General features: G+C 41.2%; 1 protein-coding gene across 1 annotated transcript in view; it reads right to left on the bottom strand.

The window, feature by feature from the left end:
• klf9 (Kruppel like factor 9) overlaps positions 1-7,519 on the bottom strand; it is a 149,880-nt gene extending 142,361 nt beyond the window's left edge. The window contains exon 1 of the mRNA XM_069699922.1: positions 7,509-7,519. The gene's annotated coding sequence lies outside the window, so the exon portion shown is untranslated. The remainder of the gene's footprint in view (positions 1-7,508) is intronic.
• Between the last annotated feature and the right edge of the window lie 6,132 nt (positions 7,520-13,651).

The raw sequence follows: 13,651 nt of genomic DNA, 5'->3' as shown, positions 1-13,651 counted from the left end.
ATGGTTTACAATTCATGAGTTAAGCCACTTGAGCATCAGATTATCTGTAGCTACAGAGGAGTAAAGGAGATACCAAACAAAGCTGTTAGTTGTTTCTATGGCTTTCCTGGTCTTTCTCTTGCTCCACTCTCCTACTTCCCACTCAAAGTCTTCAGATTTGCTGAAAGACATACTGTGGAGTTATGGAGTTGACAGAAGGTAAGAATTTGTGTCATTTCTACAGGTGCATTTGTGAGGGAAAAAAAAACTTGTTATTTTACTATTGGAATCTGAAACTGTATTTCGGCAAAAAAAAAAGAAGACACAAATAATCTGGGACAAGAAAACAAGATGAGAGAGACAGTGAGATGGACAGAGAGTGAGCGAGTGGGATAACGGGATATAGACTGGGAGACAGAGTAAAGAGAGGTGACATTGTCTGAACACCAAGGACTTTGTTGTCATCGCTCCCAAAAACCACTCACCACCTGGGAGCACGCTCTGGTGTGTATTTATGAGTGTGTGCATGTGTTGGTGGGAAGGGGGGGTGGAGGTATTACTGATAAAATGAGAGACTGCGATGAAAAAGGTGAAAAAGCAAGACAAAGATCCCCTGAAGGATGAGAGTAGGAAGAGGGAACAAGTGATGGTGGGAGAACAGACAGCGGGAGCACAAACAGACATTCACTCGCTCTGATCAAACCAAGAACGACACCGCAGCAACATTAAAGTCATCTCTCGCAACGATTTTGAAAACCCGTCAGACGCATAATTAACATTTTGCCGATGATAATATACCTGGTTAAAAAACCTCAAGGGAAATGGCAACTTATGTTGATGCCAAATCCTTATGAATCAGTTGCAGTAATGACAGAGTTTAGGCATAATCATCCTGACAATAATTCAGTTCAATGGGACACTGAAGCTAAAACAATTTGTCAATTTGCCAATTGATAAAAGCAGAAATGCCAAACTTTCACTGGCTCAAATCTTCTCCAATGGTTATATTTTACTGGTTTATATAATTGTAAATTACATTGGCATTTTCACTATTTTCTGACATTTGCAGAGAAAACAATTTTGTTTTTTTAATTGAGAAAATAATCACTAGATTTGCAGATAATAAATGAATTATAGTTGCGGCCCTACTGCATGAGTTAAATTGCTGAAGTATATTAGATGTAAGACGTGTGTCCTCAACAATCCCGCACAGCTGTTTATTCTCTTTTCAAGTTGGACATAAAATACAAACATGTGGTTTTTATGTCAAAAGTAAAGTATGAACCAATGTGGCAAAGCTGACACTGCAGAGCAATAATTGCTTAATAATAATAATAATACTTTTAATGCCAAGAAAAACTGTAAGGCCAAATGTGCATTTAATTAAGTGAATGTCATTAATTAGTTAATACCTGTCAAATGCTGTTCACTAAAGCTAGGGGACTTTACAGGTAAAACCAGCTTTTACTGGCCTGTAACACCTAATAAGTCAGTGAAGGCGCCTCTATATCGCAAGTCATTTTGTCCCAAGGCAGGAGTAGCAGTTTAATAGCTTTGCTAGCTGGCATGCCAGTGACAACATAAAGCAAAAACTAAAACAAGAGGCACACTGAATGACATAAACGTAATGCGTACAAGTATGTTTCTGTTGACTTTATCTTACCTGACTGGACGTATGAGCGCGCAGACCAAAACGGGAAAACTCAACATGTCTGACTCCCTCCTCTGAATAGGATGAGAGCGCATTAAAAGTCCCACGTGGTATTATTTTGGATTTGCATTGCTTTTGTTGGTTCTAAAGTGGGTCTAGGTGCTGTATAAACACTGTGAGAGTGCGAAGATGCTCAGTCGACAGAGAAATGAACACAGCCTGGATTCATCAACCTTTGCCATTTGGAGAGCCGTTTGGACCTCCGTTAGTTTGTGACGTCACCGCACGCTCTCCTCCATGTGTACGCCCTGAGCACACGGCCCACTGTCCAACTTTTGAAGTGAGAGAAACACCTGAACTATTACGTTACAAGACCAAAGGAAACCTGCGACTGGCCAGGGCGTGCCTCTCCCAAAAGAGTCAGCCAATCAGAAGAGAGGGTCGCCGATATCAATGCCTCTTAATGACTCACCAACCTCCATCTACAGTAAGTAATACACTGACTATGGATAAGAGCCTTATAAAACCTCAATTAATTTATATTAATTTTGGCCATGATGGGTTAACACTAGTCCAATATTCACAATTATTTTGGTACTGATTCGGTCTCCTCCAACTCTGTAGCAAAACTTTCAAGCATATTGCTGCTAGACGGTTGAATTCTCCACCTACGACACTCCTTTTCGGGGACTGCGGAGGCAAGAAGAAATTGCTTTATCAGAGTCTGTTAGCTTAATTGAAATGTAAGGCTCTGTTAGAATAAAGAATTGGTATAAAATACTGTTGGATGTCGTAGTATATTGCACTTTTTGTTGTTGATCAAAGGAAATATAAATTTAGTGCAGGCAAAACATGATACGTGTTGTGTATTACATGGAAATGCACATTTCCTGTAGAATATTTATGAACTGGAGTTGGTTGGAGGTTACATCATGTTACATGTTACATGAATGCAGAAAGGTCTAAAACTTCCTTCAAGTCAGCTCAGCCAAGCGTAACGGCACACACACAGACACGTTGTCGACAGTGAGATTGTTTTTGTGTTACTCAATGAAGTTTAGATTATGCCACAATATCTTAAGGACAAATTAAAGCTTGCTCTTGACCACAGAAACCAAATATCATGCCAAACTCAAATTTGAAGTAAAGTAGACATCGTTAAAGGCATTTGGACTCGTCACAGTTGGGTAAGCATAGGTGTGATAATCTGATTACGTTTAGAGTTTGGACTAGTCTTTGTATCCTCGCTGACATCAGCCTTCCTCCTATCCTTCACCCCCTTTCGTTAAGACCAAAGGTCCACCTACACTGTGTTATCTGGATACCGTGGTTACCAAACTGGAAACCAAACCAAAATGTTGCATCATCAGTACCTCATTACAGTCACTCATTTGCAATTTCACCGGATTATATCCACAAAAACACATTCTCCCCACACTGATCACGCTGAGTTGAGGCTGAGTTGTGTGACACACACACACACACACACACACACACACACACACACACACACACACACACACACACACACACACACACACACACACACACACACACACACACACACACTTTCTGAATTACCAAGAAATTCTCAAATTCAGATGACCCTATCGTCTCACACTACATGGAAAGGATTTAAAAACAGGTAGCAAAAATGATAAAGCAATGTAGCCTACTATAGAGAAAAAACATAGAGATAATAAGAGGGCATCTGGTTCAGTTCAGTTTGTGTGAGACAGATATGTATAAAGTCACAACACCAAAAGAAAATATATATATAAAAAAACACCTACAGAGTTGTTCGCCTGATCAAAATATACCCAGCAATTCCAGGTCATCTCGATAAACAAGCAATTTTTTTGCAAAGGCTTTTTATTTGTCTGATTAGCGGAACCTTTTTTCTGGGGTTGAGTAAAGTTCCAAGCTCAGACTCTAACAAGATACATAAAATAGAAAGTTAAGTGCAGAGCATGCCCTCACAAAAAGAACTGCCATTATCTGAGGGAATATTAAAGGTACTTGAGAGAAATTGTTCAGTTATGTTCCAATCTCTTCAACAAAGACTAATTGTCAGACTTTTTTTTTTAACAAGAAATTACTTTCTCGTATTGAAATACGTTGATGATCAAAGAGTAACTGTTTCCATGGACATCTATAACTTTATTGAAAGTATCTGAACCATAGTGGCAGAGCTGCTGACTGCCAAGTTATCTTCTATTCATCCAGAGCTTGGGTTCTGGGAAATCCTTGCACATAAAATTTTCTGGTACCTTTATTTCTGTGCAGAGCGGGGTCAGAACTCTTCTGGTGTGAGATTTCCTCGTCATTTTACTCTGGAGGAAAAAAAGCAGAGAGAGACAGAGAAAAAGGTCAGAAAATATCTGCTGTTTTTCATGACATGAACAAACGTGCTCCAAAATCCACTCAAAGAGCAGCTCAGTGAATTACTTCAACCTCTCAAAAATGACATTAAAAAGCCTTTTTTAATTTTGATTTAATAATTTGCATTCGCACATTTGTGACACTCGTAATGTAGTGATTATCTATGAAAGAGTGAATGTTTGAACATGGTTATCTCCCCAGACATGATTTCTTGTGTCATTTTAATCAATATTTTGATTCTACAGACTTTATACTGTAAACACGTTGTATGAGTTGGAAACATGCACATTGAGTATAAAAATGATTTGGAAATCCAGGTTTTATTAAAGTAATCCATCACCAGTTAACTTAAAATCTTATCAAGACAAAACAAACTTTTTTCCAATTGCAGAGAATTTAATAGTCAAACAGGCCACAAAGATACAAGTATTATAAGCAAACAATAAAGGGGTTTGCCGCTGCCATCACCCTGTGCTGAAATGCCAAAGGGCCAAAATGAGAAGACGGTCTTCAGCAAAGCTTCACTGTTATATTATCCAATAAGTCAGATCCTAATTTAACTTAATGGGCCAAAGTAATACCAAGTATTCAGCAGCTTTAATGAGATGGGGTAGCTGTGACAGACTCCAGCTCAGTTTCAGCTCTCACTCTCTAAGATTTGGCCATCAGCTTCTCGAGCTTCATTACAGCTACACTCGAGCGAGCTGCAACGAGTCCCATTCCTCATCCATCCATGTCTTCATAGCTTCATGCCTCCAGGTGACAGCTGTTGCAAGACGCATTATGTTGGGGTTGTCCATCCGTCCGTGTGTACGTACTTATGTCCCAGGCTCATGAACGCAATATCTCAAGAATGCCACGACAGAATTTTCTTAAATCTGGCACAAATGTTGACCCGGTCCCAACGATGAACTGATGAGGTTTTGGTGGTCAACGGTTAGGGTGACTATGACCTCACGTCCATCCATTCTCAAAGAACGCAACACCTTGATGTAATTTCTTCAAATTTGGCACCAACGGTCACTTGGACTCACCTCTGTCCCATGCTCGCGAATGCTATATCTCAAGAACACCTTCATGGAATTTCTTCAAATTTGGTTCAAGTGTTAACTTTGTCCCAAGGATGACATGACATACTGCTTTGTTTTGGTGTCAAAAGTCAAGGTCACAGTGACAGCAGTAAAGTAAGTGATCACACAATGTCCCGTCCTTGTGAAATTTCATAAAATCTGGTACAAACATTTACTAGGACTCAAGGATGAACTGTTAAGATTTTGCTGGTAAGAGGTGAAAGGTCAAGGTCACTGTTACCTCCCATTAGTCCCATTATTGTGAAACAATAACTCGGTAACAGAAGGGGAGATTTTGACTATGTCAATTGACATTTGATCAGATACTGAATTGGTGACAGTAATCTTGAGTCTCCATCTTGAAACTGTGGTGATTGTATAGATGTGTGAAGCCTCCATGCTTTAGAGTTTGTAGCTTCCTTGCAGCGATATCCATATTTGAAGCGTTGTCTACCGTCATGGCTACGACTTTGTGATCTATTAGAGTCAGCTTTATCGGCGAAGCATGTGAACACAAAGATTCCTTCAAAATTTCACTACATATATCAAATAATTCTGAACAGACGGAGATGTAAAACTGCATCTTCACTGGTTCGCAGAGGAATATGACTGCGAGGTGCTAATTCTATTTAGTCCGTTTTGAGGGCCATCCTCAGTCTTTCCGGATGACACATCACTCAAATGAGCAAATCAACATTTATAGAAAATTGTTATGCTGAATTCAGTATAACCTTCCCCTTCATTGGAATCAAACTGAAAAGGTCATGTGGGGGAAAATTGGGGACAATAATTAACAATGTGGCATTGTCACACATTTATAATATATTTACTTATAGAATCTGTTGTAAATGAAAAATAATTCCAAAAACAGTATGCAGGCAGCTCTGTTTACCCTGCTGATAATTAGCCCGTGTCTCCTCTCATATCTTAACACTAATTACTGTTTCCTCTCTCTGTGCGACAGAAAGGTTGGGGATGAATTTTTAAGCAGACTGATCCCATCAATAATTCACATGTAGCATTCACAGACAATATGTGGGTGTCGCTTTGCCAGAATTTATAGAATTTCTCTGAAATACATTTGCCTTGTGCATCAGCAATAACTGGCCCACAGAGACAGGGTTACACTATCAGCACTGCAGGTACAATGTGTACTGGGTGCGTTAACATTAGTGACCATCCTTACACAGCTGTAACTAAAAAGATCAGTAAACCTACCAATACATGAACCATAATCTGTTGCTTCAACCTTCCTGCTGCCATCTGCAGTGTAGTTGGGAAAGTTTCAACAAGCTGTCAAAACTGTAAAATTAGACATGTCATAAGCAAACGCAGCCCCCTGCAGAGAAGTGTCACCAAAACTGTCCAAACTGCTGCTAAAACTCCTACACACCTCTCAGGCTGTTTGACAACAGTCTAAATGACGGCCAGCAAGCTGATGATACTGTCAATATGCTCCCTGAATGACGCACTTGCAATTTCCATGCGTGTTCGCAAGCATGTGCGAGTTAAAATGAATCCCTCGCGCTGCCATTAAATCACACGTACACTAATGAGGAACAGCTCATCTGTGTCTGAGAACGGCCACAGACCAGCTTAAAGCGAAATCATCTAATCATCAACGTAATGAAGATTCTGCACGAAGGGAAAAACTGCTCAGTTGATACCAATTCTGAAGCCATTTTTGCATCAACTTGATAAAACTCAGTAAAAAAGGGAAAACTTAGAAGTTAAAGATGGTTTTAAATTTGTGAAATAGAATACTAAACATCACAAGGGACAGATGATGATTAATCTTCACTCAGTCCAAAAAAAAAAAAGGAAACAATGATCAGACATGCTTTCAAACAACTTTTTAGGGGACAGAGAATACCTCAAAGGCTTGTTCTGGAGAAATGTGCTACATCCATGCTGTGCTAACATGGATTTACAGGGATCAGGCTATTGTGGATGATTTATACATAGAGAGCATATGGTTACTTTGGTGTCCAACGGCCAACAGATGGAGGGGCAAAGCAGTAAATAGAGGGAATGTGGGAGACGAATATCATTTATTTAGCACGGTAGCAGCCAAAGACTTCTCAGCATTGATCTGTTACTATGCCTTACTTAATGCAATTTTAATCATCACCCAATAAAAATTCATCACATGAACAAATCCCAGACGAGTGATCCTAATTTACTGCCAAATCCCTGTGTCCTCATTACACTACTTTCTCCCTCAGATATGATTTCCTCAAACTTTTTGTGTATAAAGGTCATCAGTATCCTTGACCTTCTCAGTTCATTTTCATACACTTAGGCCAAACCTTATATGCAAGAGAGCATTCACATTCAAAATGGCAGATGTCTTACCACTCTGAATGTCCGTGAAGGTCCTTTGAGAATCGCTGTCCTCTTGCTCTTCCTTTACTTGAGTCTTGAACTTCTAAATTCTCTTCAGAGCAAAAGTCCTTTTTTTCTTTAAAAAAAAAATAACAGAAAAGGTGTAATGCTGGGTAATTTCACAACCAGATGAAGAAAAAAAGAAAGCCAGATGAATGGAGGGAGACGGAAATGGTAGTTGTGATAAGATGGATGGCTCCAGGAGTCAGAAGCAACAGGTGGGTAAGACGCCCCTCTGCTAGTGGAGGCGTGTTGGAGGATGGGGCATGACGAAGCCCATGTGTGCGTGTGCATGCGTGTGACATCGTCAGTCTTGATTAAAACACATCTGTAGGATGCCAGGACGAGGATCGAGATGTTCCACAGTCATCTCGTTACACCCTCAACACCAAAACCCGTCAAACCTTTCTTCCACTCATTATCATTACAGATGTTGTAAAAACTTCATTGATTGGATTTGCAGATTTGTTTAAATGCTTGTTAGGAAAAGCCTTGTCTGTGTTTGATCCTGAAAAGTCAGAAAGCTGACGACGAGGAAAGAGAAGCCATCTTGTTGTCTTGTACCTCTGTACAAAACATTTCTCATCTGGCAGCAGTGACGAACGTATAAATGTTCAAGGTGATGAAGCAGAAGCGGTGGGATTCCTTTTCCTCCAATGAAGCGGCACGTCTCCTCCGCTCTGTCTCATTGGCTTAGCAGTCTGGGCCTTGTTTCTAGAAATAAGGTCAAAGCGAAGAGTGAAGGAGAATGAATATTGGAGTGTCAGGGAAGACCTGTTCCCGCAGATCTCGCTGCTGTCTGGACCTGATGAGCATCTGGCACGTTGAGCGTCATCCACAAAAGCACCCGAGTCACAGTTATTCTGAGGGGCTGCAGGGTGGGAGACTCTGTGTGTGTGTGTGTGTGTGTGTGTGTGTGTGTGTGTGTGTGTGTGTGTGTGTGTGTGTGTGTGTGTGTGTGTGTGTGTGTGCGTGCGTGCGTGCGTGCGTGCGTGCGTGCGTGCGTGCGTGCGTGCGTGTGCGTCACCCCCAGTGATCCAGACCCTTTGAGCATCTCACTGGGGCAGGTTGCTAGGTGAGGATGCTATGATGCCCACCCCAAATCACTGACTGACTGACTGACTGACTACACACACACAGTTTGAAAGGAGAAGGGATAATGATAGCAAACAAAGAAAAGTAAACAGCGGGTGGCTAACGAGTACTAATTTAGTTCTGCGCCCTACTATGAATTAACGAAGAGATCACTTGGACGCCACAGCAACAGAGGGGAGGAGTTGTCTTGTGAGACAACAATGAGGGGCTCCTGTGTAGCCGCTGATCATTTTAGGGCCCCGAGACGCCTCACTGTTGTCTGGAAACACGAGCATGACGTAACTTCTCACTTGGTTCAGTGGTATCCATCCTTACTTTCCTCCTTTTATTTCACTCTTCAAAATCTTTCCTCCTTTGTAGAATCACTTTCTTTCAGTTTCCCTCTTGTTTCCTGCTCTTTGCCTGTCTATTCATCCTCACGCTATCCCCTGCCTGTGCACTTCACTTTGTCCTTTCTCCCATCACGGCCTGTCTGCATCGATGCAGCGGTGGGGTTGTAAAATGGCTCATCCGATTGGGGTCTGTCACATCAGGTACAAACTGGTACTGATCAGCGGCCTCATTCATTTCCACACCGCTCCATCACACAACCATGCGCACCTGCTACATACACACACACACTCTCTCTCTCTCTCTCTCTCTCTCTCTCTCTCTCTCTCTCTCTCTCTCTCTCTCTCTCTCTCTCTCTCTCTCTCTCTCTCTCTCTCTCTCTCTCTCTCTCTCTCTCTCTCTCTCTCTCTCTCTCTCTCTCTCTCTCTCTCTCTCTCTCTCTCTCTCTCTCTCTCTCTCTCTCTCTCTCTCTCTCTCTCTCTCTCTCTCTCTCTCTCTCTCTCTCTCTCTCTCTCTCTCTCTCTCTCTCTCTCTCTCTCTCTCTCTCTCTCTCTCTCTCTCTCTCTCTCTCTCTCTCTCTCTCTCTCTCTCTCTCTCTCTCTCTCTCTCTCTCTCTCTCTCTCTCTCTCTCTCTCTCTCTCTCTCTCTCTCTCTCTCTCTCTCTCTCTCTCTCTCTCTCTCTCTCTCTCTCTCTCTCTCTCTCTCTCTCTCTCTCTCTCTCTCTCTCTCTCTCTCTCTCTCTCTCTCTCTCTCTCTCTCTCTCTCTCTCTCTCTCTCTCTCTCTCTCTTCTCTCTCTCTCTCTCTCTCTCTCTCTCTCTCTCTCTCTCTCTCTCTCTCTCTCTCTCTCTCTCTCTCTCTCTCTCACTGAACACTGTAAACGTAAGCCTCCGCAGGCTTACAAAGCAGGGAAGAAAGACGGGTCAAAGAAAAGTGCTTGAACAAGATAAAGCAATTAAGAGAAGCACCTTGGACAATAGGTCAAGATAACACCATACAATTAGTATGCTACGTGACGGTGAGTTACAGTGAGTGGGTGGTTCTCTTTAACAAGCTTATTATTACATATACTCTACGTATAGCACACAATAATTGTGACATTGACTTTGAGAAGGAAGCCAAAGAATAAAGAGGTCATTTTAAGAGTTAACTGTTGTGACCTCACATCGTAAAACTATAGAGTGTTTTATTTTTTTATTTTTTATTTTTTTAAGAGTGGAACTGGAAAACAGTCATGAAACCCCTTGGCAAATGACAACAGTCATTTGTCTAATTTTACCCATGGAGATAATGATAATGCCTTATAACAGAAAACAGAAAAATACACAGCGCTGAAGCAGAAAACATTTACTTAGCAGCAGTCGAAACCTGTATGCTTGCATGTATTTCCATGCTCTGTATCCTGCACGCAAACACCTCACACAAAGCAAGGTAGGGGACAAAACAGACACACTTTGAACTAACAAGTCCTCTCTATCAATATGGTTTTGATAGCTATTTATATTGTGTGGGATTCCATAGGTGATTGAGAGGAAAAGGACAGTACAGACAATCAATCATCACCGAGCGAAAGCAGAAAATAGTCTCAGCCAAGAACACCCAAAATCCATTTCTAATCATAAAGTGTGTTGATGCTTTAAAGCCTGGCTGACAGCCATGATCGCCAGAGGCGCAGTTACACAATCCCAAATACAACCCACAACAAAGTACACTCAACTGTATCACATATTGAGCTGGTCAGATGAAAACGTCATCAGAGTTAAGTGTATCTTTAAGCTGTCTTCCGGCTAACGGGCTGCACTGTGAGTGAACATGTCAGAGGATTTATCCTGTCCTCATTTACACCTCGGCTCTGAGGGGTTGACAAAAGCAGGGTTTACAGTAGCTTGGTTACGGGATCAGATCCAGGAGGGCTCATGTTCGGGAAGTTAAAACAGACACAAATCCGGTGATTATTTGAATTTGGTAAACAGAGTTTGTGTCGCAACAGGCAATTGGTTTCACAGGGAGAATTAGTCCAGTTGGAGAGTGAAGCTGACCACAACAGGCGTGATTGCTGCCATCACAATCATAATTTGCATAGGCATCATTATCATTTCGAGTGCCAAACTGTAATGGCCTAATATTTTCATGAGCATTTAGGTTTTTGCCAAATAACATCAGCTGCACAAGCTTTCAGAAAGTCGCCAGCAAATTAACAAATCTGTGATGCTGTTGACTGCAACACATTTAAGCCTTTACAGCTTCCACAATGTCCCTTTCCAGCTAAAGAGAATGAAAATAAAGCATCTTTTAATCTGCAGTTTCATTTTCTCTACATCATAGCATTCTCTCAGGTAGCACAAAGCACAAATCAGTTGGGAGTCACTGAGTTGAGACGCTTGGGTTTAGAAATCCCATGCTGAGTCTCAGCATTTAAACATCTCACAGCCCCATTTGAATCCCCAACACATAGCTACATACTGAAAGAGTGAATGAATAAAATACAGAATAAGCACTTTTGACAATAAATAACTGCATCATAATCCTTTTTTTATTGCATTTCTCAGGGCTCGATTAGCCAGTATCGTGCTGTGTGGAAAGTACACTGCATATTTTCTTGAAACAGCTCTGACTGGAACACGGCAGTAAGCATCATTGCCATACCTCTTCATCTACAGGTAGAGAAGGTTAATTAACTCTCTAATGGGCCGAGGAAATATGATGAACCATTTGATGTAAAAGGGTAATTGCCTATGTCTGAGTCGTGTGTGTGTGTGTGTGTGTGTGTGTGTGTGTGTGTGTGTGTGTGTGTGTGTGTGTGTGTGTGTGTGTGTGTGGTGGAGGGAGTATCACCCTCAGAATCATGAATGTGTCAACATACTGTCAGAGAAGATTACAAGCATCATTAAAATATTCCCTGTGTGACCTTAAAGCGATCCCTCCCACCTCTGCGTTGACTAATCTGTAAATAGTGAAGATGTTTGTGGTCAATTTCTATACTGTCTGGATTGCTGCCGTGTCATCCTCCAACACCGGTGTAGTGTGTTATTATGCAACATCTCAACTCGCCCCTGAAAACCACTTTCCTTTGTGGGACAGTTAATTAACCTCTTCCTGTTGCCGTCAAAAGTTGCCCACCATCCCTCGCCTGTACGAGGAGAAGAAACCGAGGCCAGACACGCAACCAAACGCTCCCACCGACCCCCAGCCTGCGTGTCGTTTGTGTATCACTTTACCGGCGTGACCGTGACATTAAGCAGACGGGAGATTTACATTACTACTCAGGTCTGAGAGGACACCGGGAGAAGGGTCGTCATGGAAACGGACCCCTATGTGGCTGTCAGAATTGTTTAATTATTCAGGACCACCATCACTGAGCATCAGCAGGAAATCAACTGGAACCGCTGAGCCGATCGAATGGTGAGATAAAACAAATATTTTGTATACAATTTGGCAAATTGGGGAATCCAGATGAATTTACCTTGAAAATACTGCTGGGCTGTGAGGCTCCTTGGTGGACTCGGGTAATAAGTATTTACAGCGCTGCACACACATTTCATGTCATTGCAAGCGTACAGTAATCCAATAACCTAAGGGAGGTCTTTCTCATATCAGTGGTCATGTCTGTTTTTGCTAAAGGGTAATACTGATTGGGGTAAACATTTTCCGAGGCATTTTAGAAGACCACGTGCTGTACATACTAAGCTAAATTTACTTATCATTTCTCCCTACCTTTTTTCCCTGTAATTGAAATATGTTAATGAATAAATAACATTGGTAATTTAGTTCATTATTAAACATAAAATGGTTGTTACTGGTCATAAAGAATTAAAACAGTCTAAGTACCACTAGTCCTGCTAAGGCTAGCCTATCTTACAAGACTAGTGTTAACCGTCATCTCACCATATAACTTTTGAGCATTGACTTTAAATAAATATCTTCTTTTTTTTTTTTTTTAGGTATTAAGGCCCGAGCACCGAGGTGGTGCGAAGGCCCCATTATAACTTTATACATAGTAGGCCTTTACGCTCTACAAGAATTTGGCAAAGTTTTTAGCAAATACCTTTCTTCAATGTCACTGACTTTTTTTCTTATAAGTCTAAAAGGCCAAATTTTAAGCTTTTTTTCCCCTCAACTTCAGCTGTCCTTTACTCATGCTCTCTCCCGAATCTCTTTTGTTCACAGTTTACTTTTCTTTCTTTTTTTCCTTCTCAGTTTACCTTTAGAAGAGAGCAGGAAAAAAAAAATCAGGTGTAATTACTCATTTGTTTCAAAAACTTTAGAAGATAGTCACTATTGTTTGTCACAATAGTGTGTTGCCATAGCTATATGCTTCGCATGAAAACGATATACAATACGACGCTGAAGGCTACCTCCCACACACACACACGAGTCTCTAGTGTCATATTTTTAGCCCTGGCATTTCTCTAGCTGTATTTGCACAGTTCAAAACCCTGAGTATGGCATAATTAAAACTCAGCTGTAAATAATGGGAGCATTATGGGAGCATAATCATCAAGGGATAAAATAAAAGACACAAATATCACCCCATACATGCTTTTGAAATATGATGCACTCTCTGCCTGCACTAATAACAGCATGTCAAATCTTAAATGTGTCCCGAACAAGCTAAAACACTTCTCAGAAAACATTCAATGATAAACAATGAGAAAAATGCAGCCTAATTCCACCAGTGTTTTTTTATGTTGCGACAGATGCTGAGGTTTTCGAGAGAGAGGCTGTTCTCGTGCATCAATTTGCCTGCAAACTATGTCATCC

The sequence above is a fragment of the Brachyistius frenatus genome, unplaced genomic scaffold (assembly GCF_029030835.1).
Source record: "Brachyistius frenatus isolate BFR_SWC_R1_liver_20210118 unplaced genomic scaffold, ASM2903083v1 Contig_31, whole genome shotgun sequence".
Classification (NCBI taxonomy): Eukaryota; Metazoa; Chordata; class Actinopteri; family Embiotocidae; genus Brachyistius; species Brachyistius frenatus.
This window is presented reverse-complemented; position numbering and strand designations above follow the sequence as displayed.